At 50.9% G+C, this 11,985-nt stretch overlaps 1 long non-coding RNA gene across 1 annotated transcript in view; it reads left to right on the top strand.

The window, feature by feature from the left end:
* LOC144753755 (uncharacterized) overlaps window positions 1-11,163 on the top strand; it is a 79,254-nt gene extending 68,091 nt beyond the window's left edge. Inside the window, exon 3 of the long non-coding RNA XR_013594509.1 lies at window positions 10,296-11,163. This is a non-coding gene — a long non-coding RNA (uncharacterized LOC144753755). The remainder of the gene's footprint in view (window positions 1-10,295) is intronic.
* Window positions 11,164-11,985: the final 822 nt, after the last annotated feature.

The following is an 11,985-nucleotide window of genomic DNA, read 5'->3' on the forward strand; positions in this document are numbered from 1 at the left end:
CGCACCAACAGAGTGGGAGGGGAATCGCCATCATCCACAAGGACACCCTCAGAGTCTCGACCAACACCGACGACACCCTCACCACCGCCGAGCACATGCACTTCCAGATCCACACCGACCCCAACACCACCCTCAGAGGAACACTCATCTACAGACCGCCCAGAACACGACAACAGTTCAGCGACACCATCGCCGACCTCGTCAGCACCCACGCCCTCACCTCCACGGACTACATCCTCCTCGGGGACCTGAACTTCCACCTCGAGAACAACAAAGACGCCAATTCCACCGCCCTGATCGCCAACCTCGCCATCCTTGGACTCAAACAACTCGTGACGGAACCCACCCACACCGCTGGACACACGCTGGACCCCATCTTCTCCACCAGCCCCCACGTCTCCTTCAACCACACCACCAAGCCCCACTGGACGGACCACAGATGCGTCCACTTCACCTTCAGGAAACCCACCACACACCACCGCACCCAACAGCTGCCACACCGCTGCTGGGGCAAAATCACCAAGGACCAACTGACTACCACCCTCGCCCTGAGACCACCCACCGACCCAGACACCGCCGCGACCAACCTCAACCATTGGATCAACGACTGCGCCGACACCCTCGCCCCTCTCAAGACCTCCACAATCAACCACACCAACAAGAAAGCCGCTTGGTTCACCGAAGACCTCCGGATCTCCAGGCGCACCTGCCGGAAGCTGGAGAAGAAATGGCTCCACGACAGAACACCAGACAGCCATACAGCCCACAAGAACGCCGGCCACAGACACCACCAACTCATCAGGACCGCCAAGAGGACCGCCTTCAAGGACAACAACGCACACAACACCAAAGAGCTCTTCAGCATCGTGAAAGAACTCTCCAACCCCAGCTCCAACACCAACGACATCCCACCATCACAAGACCTGTGCGACTCCCTGGCCGCCTTCTTTCAACGCAAGATCGCCGACATCCACGACAGCTTCAACTCAGACTCCCCTGCACCCTCCACCGAGTCCACTGCCCTTGCGTCCACCACCCGCACCAGCCGCGTGACCGCCTGATCCAACGTCACCGACGAAGACACCATCAAAATCATGAACTCCATCCACTCCGGATCCTCATCTGACCCCTGCCCCCACCACGTCTTCAACAAAGCCAGCATAACCATTGTGCCCCACCTCCAAAAAACAATCAACAGCCCCTTCAAGACATCAACTTTCCCGGAAAGCTGGAAGCACGCCGAGATCAATGCCCTTCTGAAGAAGCCCAAGACGGACCCCAAAGACCTCAAGAACTTCCGGCCCATCTCCCTGCTCCCGTTCCCGGCAAACGTGACAGAGAATATTGTCAACAAACAGCTAACCCGTTACCTCAAAGACAACAACATCCTGGACCCCTCCCAATCCGGTTTTCGCAGCAACCACAGCACCGAGACCGGCCTCATCGCCGCCACTGACAACATCAGAATCCTGATGGACAAAGGAGAAACAGCCGCCCTCATCCTCCTGGACCTATCAGCAGCCTTTGACACAGTCTGCCACCACACCCTATCAGCACGCCTCCATGACGCCGGAATTCAAGAGAAGGCCCTGGCCTGGACCACATCCTTCCTCTCCGACAGAACCCAGAGTGTCTGCCTCCCACCCTTCCGCTCGAAATCCACCGAGATCATCTGCGGGGTCCAACAGGGATCCTCACTCAGCCCGACGCTGTTCAATATCTACATGGCACCGCTCGCCCACGTCGCTCGACAACATAACCTCAACATCATCTCCTACGCCGACGACACCCAGCTGATCATATCCCTCACCGAAGACCCCCACACCGCCAAAGCCAACCTCCACAAAGGAATGAAGGGCGTAGCCGACTGGCTGAAGGACAGCAGACTGAAGCTGAACTCAGACAAGACGGAGGTCCTCATTCTCAGACCCACCCCATCAGCCTGGGACGACTCCTGGTGGCCCACATCGCTAGGCACGGCCCCGGAACCCACAGACCACGTACGCAACCTGGGGGTCATCCTCGACTCCACCCTCTCCATGTCCAGACAAGTCAACGCCGTCTCCGCGTCCTGCTTCAACACCCTCCTCATGCTACGCAGGATCTTCAAATGGATCCCTCCCGACAACAGTCACCCAGGCCCTCATCACCAGCAGACTCGACTACGGGAACGCCCTCTACGCAGGAACAACAACCAAGCTCCTGAGACGACTTCAACGAATCCAGAACGCCTCGGCACGACTGATCCTCGACATCCCCCGACGCAGCCACATCACACCCCACCTGAGAGGCCTGCACTGGCTCCCCGTCAACAAGAGGATCACCTTCAAACTCTTCATCCACGCACACAAAGCCCTACACAACACCGGACCTACATACCTCAACAACCGTCTCAGCTTCCACACCCCCACCCGAAACCGCCGCTCAGCCAACCTCGCCCTCGCCACAGTTCCTTGTTTCCGGAAAGCCACCACTGGCGGCAGATCCTTCTCCCACCTCGCAGCCAAGACCTGGAACGTTCTCCCCACCAACCTACGACAGACTCAGGACCTGCTGACCTTCAGAAGACTCCTCAAGACCTGGCTCTTCGACCAGTAGCGCCCCCCCCCCCCAGTGCCTTGAGACCCTCACGGGTGGGTAGCGCGCTTTTATAAATGTAGTGATTGATTGATTGATTGATTGATTGATTGATTGATGTTCTCTGGAGAGGCACTTGCATTCATGTACTTTGACTTCTTGGGCTGTTGGACTTTGATGACGGAGGAGTGATGAACACACTAAGAAATGTGCGACATGAGACTCGGATCACGCAGGCTTACCCTCGGACTCCCACTGTGCGAATACCAGTTCCTTTTCGAGTTATCCCCCTCTTCCCCTGGTGTCACTGTGTCAGGACTCACACCTGTTGTAGCTTGGGTTTTCTTCATCATACAGCCCTGCCACTCACAACTTCCTCTTCTTCAGACCTCAACTGGTTGTCCGATTCTTGGTGCAGACCCTCCGGTCACACTTCCACGTGTCCTGCTGAGTGCGGTGTCATGCACATGGCACTGATGACGTAGCTGCCATTGGGCCTGGACGACAGGTGGCGATGATTAACTAGGAGAGGACGTTTCTGGATGGATGTCGTACCCACGTGACTGCCTCTTCTGAATCTTCCCTTGCACCTTTGGCATTTGTGGTCAGGGGCAGGGATGCCGTTTGACTCCAACTGGTGACACTCGGGCTGGACGGTCTCATTGTGAAGCGATGGGAGCAATGCAGTTTGAGCTTGGTGCGACGTACATGTGGTTCTCCCATGGTGCTGTCGCCAGAGGCGTCGGTCCACCTTGGTGGCTGTCTGGTGTCTTGTGGTGCTACGAATCCTCATGCTTCTCCTCTCGTTGTCTTTGACACACCTGCATTTGTCCAGCTCTTGTGGGTGACACGATTTCCACTCCTCTTCTGCTTCTTCTCCGGGTGCAATGACATGCAGCATGTTCTAACAAGGCCAACGGGCCATTGAACTTCAATGGTCTCTGGACCACTATGGCGAAACTTCAGTTACTCCTCTCGGCTGCATGGCGCGCAACCACTCACTTCGGGTACTCCTTCTTCAGGTAACTTCTTGAAGCTCCTACTCCGTGTGTTCCATTTTCTAGGAATTACTTCCACGAGTAGTAGAGAGCTGTGATGGCAGATGGCCAATTGTGGTGTGCGACTCTCCTCTCATCAGCCTTGGGTCACTGACGACTCCTGCTTGAGGCAGTGTGAGGGGGACACTGTGCTGCGTTTGGCCCCTTCCGGGCTCCGTTGCTGCTGTGGTGATGTATGGGATCTCCCTGTTGATTCCAGCAGTGGTTCATTTTTTTGGAGAGGTCTCTTTTCCTCCTGGGTATTCGTGCTTCTGGTGGTCTGCGCAATCACTTCTACGTCTTCCCTCTGGTTGCATTGCTTCGGCGCGCTTCTGGCTGCTCCCTTAGTTTGCCTCATTGGACGCACTTGCTGCGCATTCTCTTCAGTCCTTCACTCCTGAACTGTAGCAGCTGTTCCTGTACTGCTGCACACTTGCTTGGTGCTGTGTTTTCTTTTACTCCTGGTGCGTTCTTGCACATTGCCTTTTCATCCTCAAAGGCTGTGTGGTGGCCTGGCACCACTCTGGCACCTCAGCTCGGCTTCACATTCGCTTCCCGTGGCTTTAGAACGGGTGCAGCGTGCATGCAGTCTTTTTGTCTTTTGGGTACCATACTTTTGCAATAACTTATGCCTGGGTAACCTTACTTATTTTACAGTCAAATCTGGTGCTTTTCACTTGTGTAGCTGGTGTAGTATTGCGGTGCTCTGCTCCCTGTAAAGGTGCCGCTGACCCTTTGTATGCACGGCTGCTTTGAACTGATGATGTTTTCTCCTCCTCTTCAAATACACCCATGGAGTTGCCTCTCCTTCTGCAGTGTGTGCAAGTCCTGGCAGTCCTCCTAAACAAAATACATGTAGAAACTTCTTCCCTGGCACTGTTCACGGGTTGCAGCAATCGGTTCCTTTTGCTTCAGGCTTGTGTTTAAACTATAGTCCTTTTCCTAACCTCGGGAGCGCAAAATGGCCACTGGATGGCACTGCAGGGCTAACTGTGGTAGTCCAGGGATGTTTTCCTTGCTTCTGGAACATTGCTCGGTTCTGTGGTGCTGTTGTTGGTCCAGGCCAAGTGGGAGTCGTTGGGACAGAGGAGTTGAGGGCACCTCGATGCGGTTGCTGCCTTCTTTCCAACCTGATGCCCTCAAGCTGCAGACACTTCTGTGCTTTGGTGAATGCTGCTGGGATGCATTCACCTTTCCAGTGCCTGGATCGGCCTCAGATGCTTTGCATATGCTGTGGGCCTCTCCACCCGTCATGGGCAGGGGATCTTATCCGATGGCCGCCGCCCGAATCCACTTGCGGGGCACACACACCCACCAACGGATTACACAGAAGGACTTTCCCCCTTTTTGGTAAGTCTTTACTGCCACTCTTTATTCCTTTGTTTTCTCTGTGAGTGGGGCCCTCGCTGTAACATGCTCCCAGCGGCCCTCCCACTCATTCCAGCTTTCCGGCCGCACATAGCGGCACTCCACTTATTGCCTTCTCACTCTGGGGGGCGGCGTGCTTTGCTTGGCTGCCATGGAGGGAACAGCATGCCCTCTCTTATCCTCTTATTTATTTATTTTATTTTGAAAGTTTTATATAGCGCGAGCAAGATCCTTGCAGATAACAGAGCGCTTCACATAGACGAGGGGTAGGAGGGAGGGTGGGTACATGAGGGAGCAAGGCGAGTATAACAAATGGGAGGGAGTAAGAACAATCGGGTAAGGTCGATAATACAGGTAAACACATGTGTAAATGGATCGAACAAGAGTACAGATCGATGCAGAGTCTTAAAAAATCAAAAGTAGTAGTTCAAGTGAATTTAGCCATGAGGATAGCTTTAACTTATTTCTTAAAAAGGAAAGTGGAGGAGATGAGCCTGGTTTCAGGAGGGAGTGAGTTCCATATCCTAGGCGCCATTCCTGAGAAGGAGCGTTTGTAAGTTCTTTCCTTGCGGAATCTTCGAGGCTTCAGCAGAAGGTTTTCTGTGCTTCTGGTGGTTCTGGAGCCGCCGGACATTGTCAGCTTCTGAGTGAGGTAGCCAGGTGAGCTCAGGTGAATAGCCTTGTGCGTTAAGCAAGCAATTTTCAGATGTATTCTGGCTTCAAAGGGCAACCAGTTCAGGGCCTTAAAGTCAGGGGAGATATGTGAGTGTTTTTTTGATCCAGTGATGAGTCTCGCTGCCGCGTTTAGTGAGGCTCTTAGGGGTGCTGTTGTAGTTAGGGGGAGACCGCAGAGGGCGATGCTGCCGTAGTCTATGCGAGGGATTATTAGTGCTTGTACTGCAGTTTGGAAGTCTTTGGCTGGGAGGAAGGGTTTAAGTTTCCTCAAGGTATTTATTTGAAAGTTCGCTCCCTTGGTTGCCTTGCTGATATGCTGCTGCATGTTGAGATTGGCGTCCAGTGTTATGCCTAAAGATTTAGCTGAATCCACGATGGTTGGTTGGACGTTGAGTGCAGTTAGGTGTTTAAGCCAGGTTTGAGTGGTAGAGATTTTCGCGGGAGGTGAAATCAGAAGGAACTCAGTTTTCATAGCGTTGAGTTTGAGGTGGTTATCGGCCAGCCAGGATTGGGTGCTTCTGATCGTTGAGTTCAGACGCATGATGTCGTTGGGGGATTGCAGTCTGAGATATAGTTGAGTGTCATCGGCGTACATGTGAAAGTGTACATTGGATGCTTGTAGCTAATTCAATCTCGCACTGGGACACCAGCAGTCTCTGTTGCCTACGGGCTGCGCCCGGACCTCACACCATGCGGGCATGGCCCGTCTTTCATTTGTCCATGGGCGGGACACCGCTACCGACGGCTGCCCATGACACGCTTCAGGATCCTCTTTCGCTCAATGGCAGCCTGCTTCCTCAGCTGTTGGGCTCCCTGAGGGCTGCTGGGGGTGGCACAGTGTATTTTCCCTGATGCGGGGTGGGCTCCCGCTTCAGATGGGGCCTTGGTAGGCCGGTGGCGGAGGCATGCCATGGCTCTCTTCTCCCGCCCCTCAATGGTTCACCTGCTGCCCACTACTGGTTGGGCATCACTCGGCCTTCCAGCACTCTGTGGCGGCGATCGGCGTCAGAGCAGTCCGGGCCCGCACGCCTCTCTGTCTGCCATCGCGGTGATTACTTTGTGCCAGATTGCGCCACCGCAGACTCTTTATCGGGCACATCCGGTGCCTCCTCACAGGGGGTGCATTCGACGCCGGCACATCGGGTGCGGGGTGGGCTCCCGAACACCTCCTTCTGCCCCGGGCTATTCACATGCCCCGCGGGTCTTCCGCAATTTTGTCGCCGGCTACAAGGGGTACCCTCAACATGGGCAACACACTTCCCCCTTCACCACCTTCAAAAAGGCGGCTGCACACGTGGGATTATCCCGCTCGGCGCCAATGTAAAGATGGCGTGCGCTAGGCCCACATACTTAGATAAGGAGCACACGGACACCTATTGTTATGGTGCGTAATTGGCCACGAGCAAGTGCACCCGGGCCCTTTTATTAACAGGCTCACGTCACTTGTGACGCCTATAAGGGATGCGTGTGGGGGTGCAAGTGTGCCCACTCCCATAGGGGGAGTGGCTACTAACTCTGTGGCTGTCGAGACACTAGAACGTGTCTCGCAGGACAAAACAGCTGCCAAGGGCTCAGCATCCATTGCCATCCGGTGCTTAGTGAGCCTAGTCCAAGTCACTGAATATCACACTTAAACAACTGAGCTGAGCAGGAAGAGTCGCTTGGGGCAACTTTTGAGTAGAGTACAGCGCCAACCTCCGCCCAGATCCGCTGCTCGCACTGAGGTGGGCAGACCCCTCCCAAGCTCCGCACAGGAGGGCTGCTTAGCCCCAAAACGACCCAAGCCCCGCAGGGACCTCTCTTGTGTTCGCCCCAGTGCAGGAAACAAAACAGGAGGAGCCAGGCATGCCAGCCCCCTTTAGGGATCCCAGGCAGGATGGGTGGGGCATGCTTCGCATCCTCCTGCTTTGTTGACGGTGTGAGGTCACATCACCTCTCTTGTAATGAGGAGGACGAGGGACGCTGGGGTAATTGCAAAGATCCATGTTGCAGTCTGGAAGTCAAAGAAGGCCCACTTAGACTCTCATTAAGAGTGGCCCAGACTAATCTCCCTTACATTTGCACATTGTTCATTATCTGCCAGGTACAGTACCCGTGCAGATTCTTGCATACATTAGTGAACACCCGTCCTTGCACCACATGTAGCAGTGGGAACACTTGTGGGAGCCCTCTTGTTTTATCAAATAAGTGCAAATTGTGTGCTAATTGTGGGTATACATTGGCATGCAAGGAAAATGAGTATCTAGACCTACACTACCCATGCCGCCAATATCGGCAACACACCCAACCCCCAAATATAGCAATACCATAATAAAGAACACAAAAGACACATTCGTTGTTGGAGAAAACATTTCTGCAGGTTTATTTTGCATAAGAAATATGCCACGACGGCGTGGGACCTTGGCGCGAAAGGATCGCCGTGGAAGGTAAATATACCTGTCCCCCGCCGGAAATGACCTCAGGAAGCGCACCCACCCCGGTGGTCCAGACACTAGACCCGTCAGGTTTGTGCCTAATGTGGCACCAACGTGGCCGCCTTGTTATGGGGGCCCACTGCATGGGCCGCGGGCAGCCTCATTCCATGGCTCCATGGGGTATCAGGCAGGATCTTATTGGGATCACAATATGGCCCTGGCACTCTTTAAAAAAGTGTCCCACATTCCTGGATCATGCCTTTTCATTAAACACTAATTGATAAGTCTCATTGGGCACATGTTTATAGAAATGTTTGGTAATTTTAACATATTATCGCTTATAGAGCCAGTAACGTGGGTAAAAACTAGAAGCACTGATTTTTGGCCTGGTGGGCTAGGTGAAATATAATGGTACAAGTGCAACAACACTTGATCTGATGGGTATTTTAATATTCTGGCCTGTACAAAAATGACAATCACCCTAATCAGTATGTATTTTAAACAGTAAATGTAAGGCAAATGCACGTTATATTAATTGCTAAAGCTGCCCTAATGACCCATGACTGATTGTTAAATTAACAAAGTCAGAAAAGCTATGTTAAAAAGGAATAAGGTTTTTATTATACATAAAGATTCCTTTAATTATCATTCTCTGGTGTTTGCAGCATTTTAAAATATGAACAATGGGCAGTTATTTCTTTTAAGTTTTTTGTAGTTTTATATAGTACGAACTGGTCCCACAGGCATTGGACCTACTTACATAAGCAACAGTTGTGGTAGAGGAGATCAAATGTGTTTTTATTTTTCAGCCTCAGGACATTAAGTGATTTGCCCAGAATCACAGGATGTTGATCTAATGCAGGGACACCAACATAGTTCCCGAGTTCCAAAGTTGGCATCTCTGGTCAAGGTAGCCTCACAGCTAGGCCTTTTCATGTCGGAAACGTAAAGTGGCATCATAATCTCAATGGTAGAGCTGAGCTCAGCTCTGCCATCATTAGGGGATTATGCTGGCTTCCGATGCTCCGACAGGCTTCTTAGCTCGTCGGAACTGCATCGGAATACCCCCGCTGGTTTCGTACCGACCGCCATCATCCTTATACGGCAGTCGGAATGAAAGCTACATTGTAATCAGGCTCATAGTTCCAAAGCTGCAACCATACGCAAAATATGCTAATTTTCCCAAATGCCGACTTCCCAGAGACTGACTTTGTTGTCAGTGTAATCTTCATCGTCTTTCAGTTCTCTCAGTCCCCACTATTGCCAACAGATATGAATAGAATGAACCGTAACAATAGTACGGGATGATTGCACCAATAAGATTTCAAAATTTCACCATATTTGATTAGAGTCTAAATAATATACGGCCCATCAAATATGATGCCTTCCAATCGTTTTCTTAATGCACGGCTACCTCAGTGATTCCAGATTTATCTTTTCTTTCTCCATGCTGTCCTGTTTCTCTCTAAGGCCTGTTTCAAATTAATTTACTATTTTTGTGTCCAGCTCTACTTTTGGGAGGCGCCCTCTTCATTCTGTGCTATACCATTTTCTAATGTTACTCTTAAACCTTCCTCTCAACTTTATTTTAAATTCAACCTGTGTTGTTTCTGGGACATGCAAACCAGGGGCGGCCTTACGCATGTGCAAGCTGTGCACCTGCACAGAGCCGCCCAAACCCAGGGGCCCCCACGCCAATATATATCCTTAATATAATTATCCTCTGAGGATGGATACTTATTTGTGTGGCGGCCCCTGGCAGGGATTTGGCGGCCTCCGGTTCTGTTCCACTTACAAACACCCTGACCCCCCTCCTCTTCCTGGGCCCCATCCGGACCCCCTCTTCTGGGGCCCCCTACCTACGCTTCCTGCCCAGGGCCACCATGAGCCTAGAGCCGCCCCTGATGCAAACTATAATATAACCACCCCAAGCTAAGTGTGTAACTTTGACCAAAGAGTCATCATATTTGAATATTCAAATAGGGCGATGCTCAGCACTAAGCGCCGGCTATAACATGGGGCTCTCCTGAGTATTCTTCAACAATAAAGCGACACCCCTTAGGTCCTCAGATGGGGAGAGTAGAAATGAATCTGCTGACATGCATTTTTGCATTGCTTCAAATTTTCTGTTGTGAGTAAAGTGCATGCGGCTGAAAATATTACTTGTGTGGATATGGGTTGCTGACGTGCTCTGACCCCGTTTTCTGTCCATTTTTCCCTGAAGGTTTACAGGCTGGCGTCGTGTGGACCCAGAGAGGTTCCCAGTTGGTTAAACCAGGAGCCTCGGTCCTTCTGGAGTGCCTGGTTTCTGGGTATGATATTAACACTGCGCATCTGAACTGGATGATGCAAACTCTGGCAGGCACTTTCGCTTCTGTTGCAGCCTGCAGGCTTTAGGACAGGTTACCAGGTCGAGGTGTCCAGTGGCTACCAGGGAAGGGCTGCTCCGTCCACGAGCGGCAACACTGGGCAACTGAAGATTGGCAGGGTGACGGAGGCTGACTCTGGGCGTTACTACTGTGCGAGGCGGTCACAGTGCTTGACTGGCTGCTTCCTCACTTCCAAAAACATATGCAGCAGTGGGGTCCTGCGATCAGGCAGTGCCACAGTTGCTGCGTGGCGAGGAAAGATCAACTATCTTCCAAGTGCGACAACCTAAGCAAGTGTGTCCTGGTGCATCAGTGAAAGGCAGTGCTGCAAATGGAAACAGAGAACTGCTGGTACTCACTATCCAGAGTACCTGTTTGCTCCTGAGCAAGGCTGAGAAGTGCAAGTACTCTCTCTTTGAAATTAAAGAAGTAATGGTACTGAGTACCGGATTCTACTATCCCATTTAAAGCCCTGATAGAAGGTGACAAAAATGACACAATAACTTTTGCCACTTTGTTCTAAAGAAGAAAGGAACACTCTGTGCCTCAGGACACAGATTCGAAGTGTGAGATCTTTCTGGTCACTAAAAGCATTTACCAATTGTTGATCTTCTTTGTAGCTAGCACCCTTCTATGCGCGGCAGGGGTTTGTCTATTTAAGGATTTTGTAAAGCGTGCTCAAGGTCGTTTCATGTGTCCAAAATCTGTGCAATAAAAGGATAAACATGCATTTGTTGTCAACAAAAACAAAGAGACAAGAACGAGGCACCTAAAGGGGCATACAACATAGGGCACACAATAAAACGGTAAAAGAGGTTTACTTTAGCCATAGAGAGGTAATATATGTAGGTGCTGAAGTTGGTTGGATCGCAACTGAAAAGTTTTGTTTTCCTCACAAAGTTTCAAAAAGTTTCTCTTTTGCTATAAACATTTTTCCAACATAGGATTAGACCACCTATGTTTATAACATTTTGCAAAAGATTTAAAAACGAGTGTCTGATATATTCCGAATTGTAATGTGTTATATTTCCCAGGTGCGTGTTTTAACCACTATGTATCGCCACACATTACATGCCTAAATGGAAGGACACATTTTTAGTCATGCAGGTTCACTTTCAATGGAGGGCAATGTCATTACTGTTTCATTCCAAATCCTTGATGTCTCCTTACACAATATAAAGTGAGCAGTTCAAGTTCCTTCTGTTTTAGGTATCTAGGGGCATATTATCAAGGGGGTTTATCTCTGCTTTTTTTGGCTTTAAAAGCCAAGAAAGCGGAGATAAAATTATCTCCCTATTACCAATCTGTCGCTAACACCAGTTAGCGACAGCTAATAGGAGATAGCGACCATCTTGGGCCCCGCTTTGCATGTCAGTGATATTTATCACTAATGACATGCAAAGTGGGCGTGCCAAGATGTTAGCGACTGGAAACAGTCGCTAACATCGCTATCTCCTATTACCAACTTTTGGAGATATTCGCACTAAACGCGAATATCTCCAAAAGCTAACACCTGCCCTGAGCAGTTCTTAGCCATGTTATCCA

Source organism: Lissotriton helveticus, chromosome 5_1 (assembly GCF_964261635.1).
Source record: "Lissotriton helveticus chromosome 5_1, aLisHel1.1, whole genome shotgun sequence".
Taxonomy (NCBI): domain Eukaryota; kingdom Metazoa; phylum Chordata; class Amphibia; order Caudata; family Salamandridae; genus Lissotriton; species Lissotriton helveticus.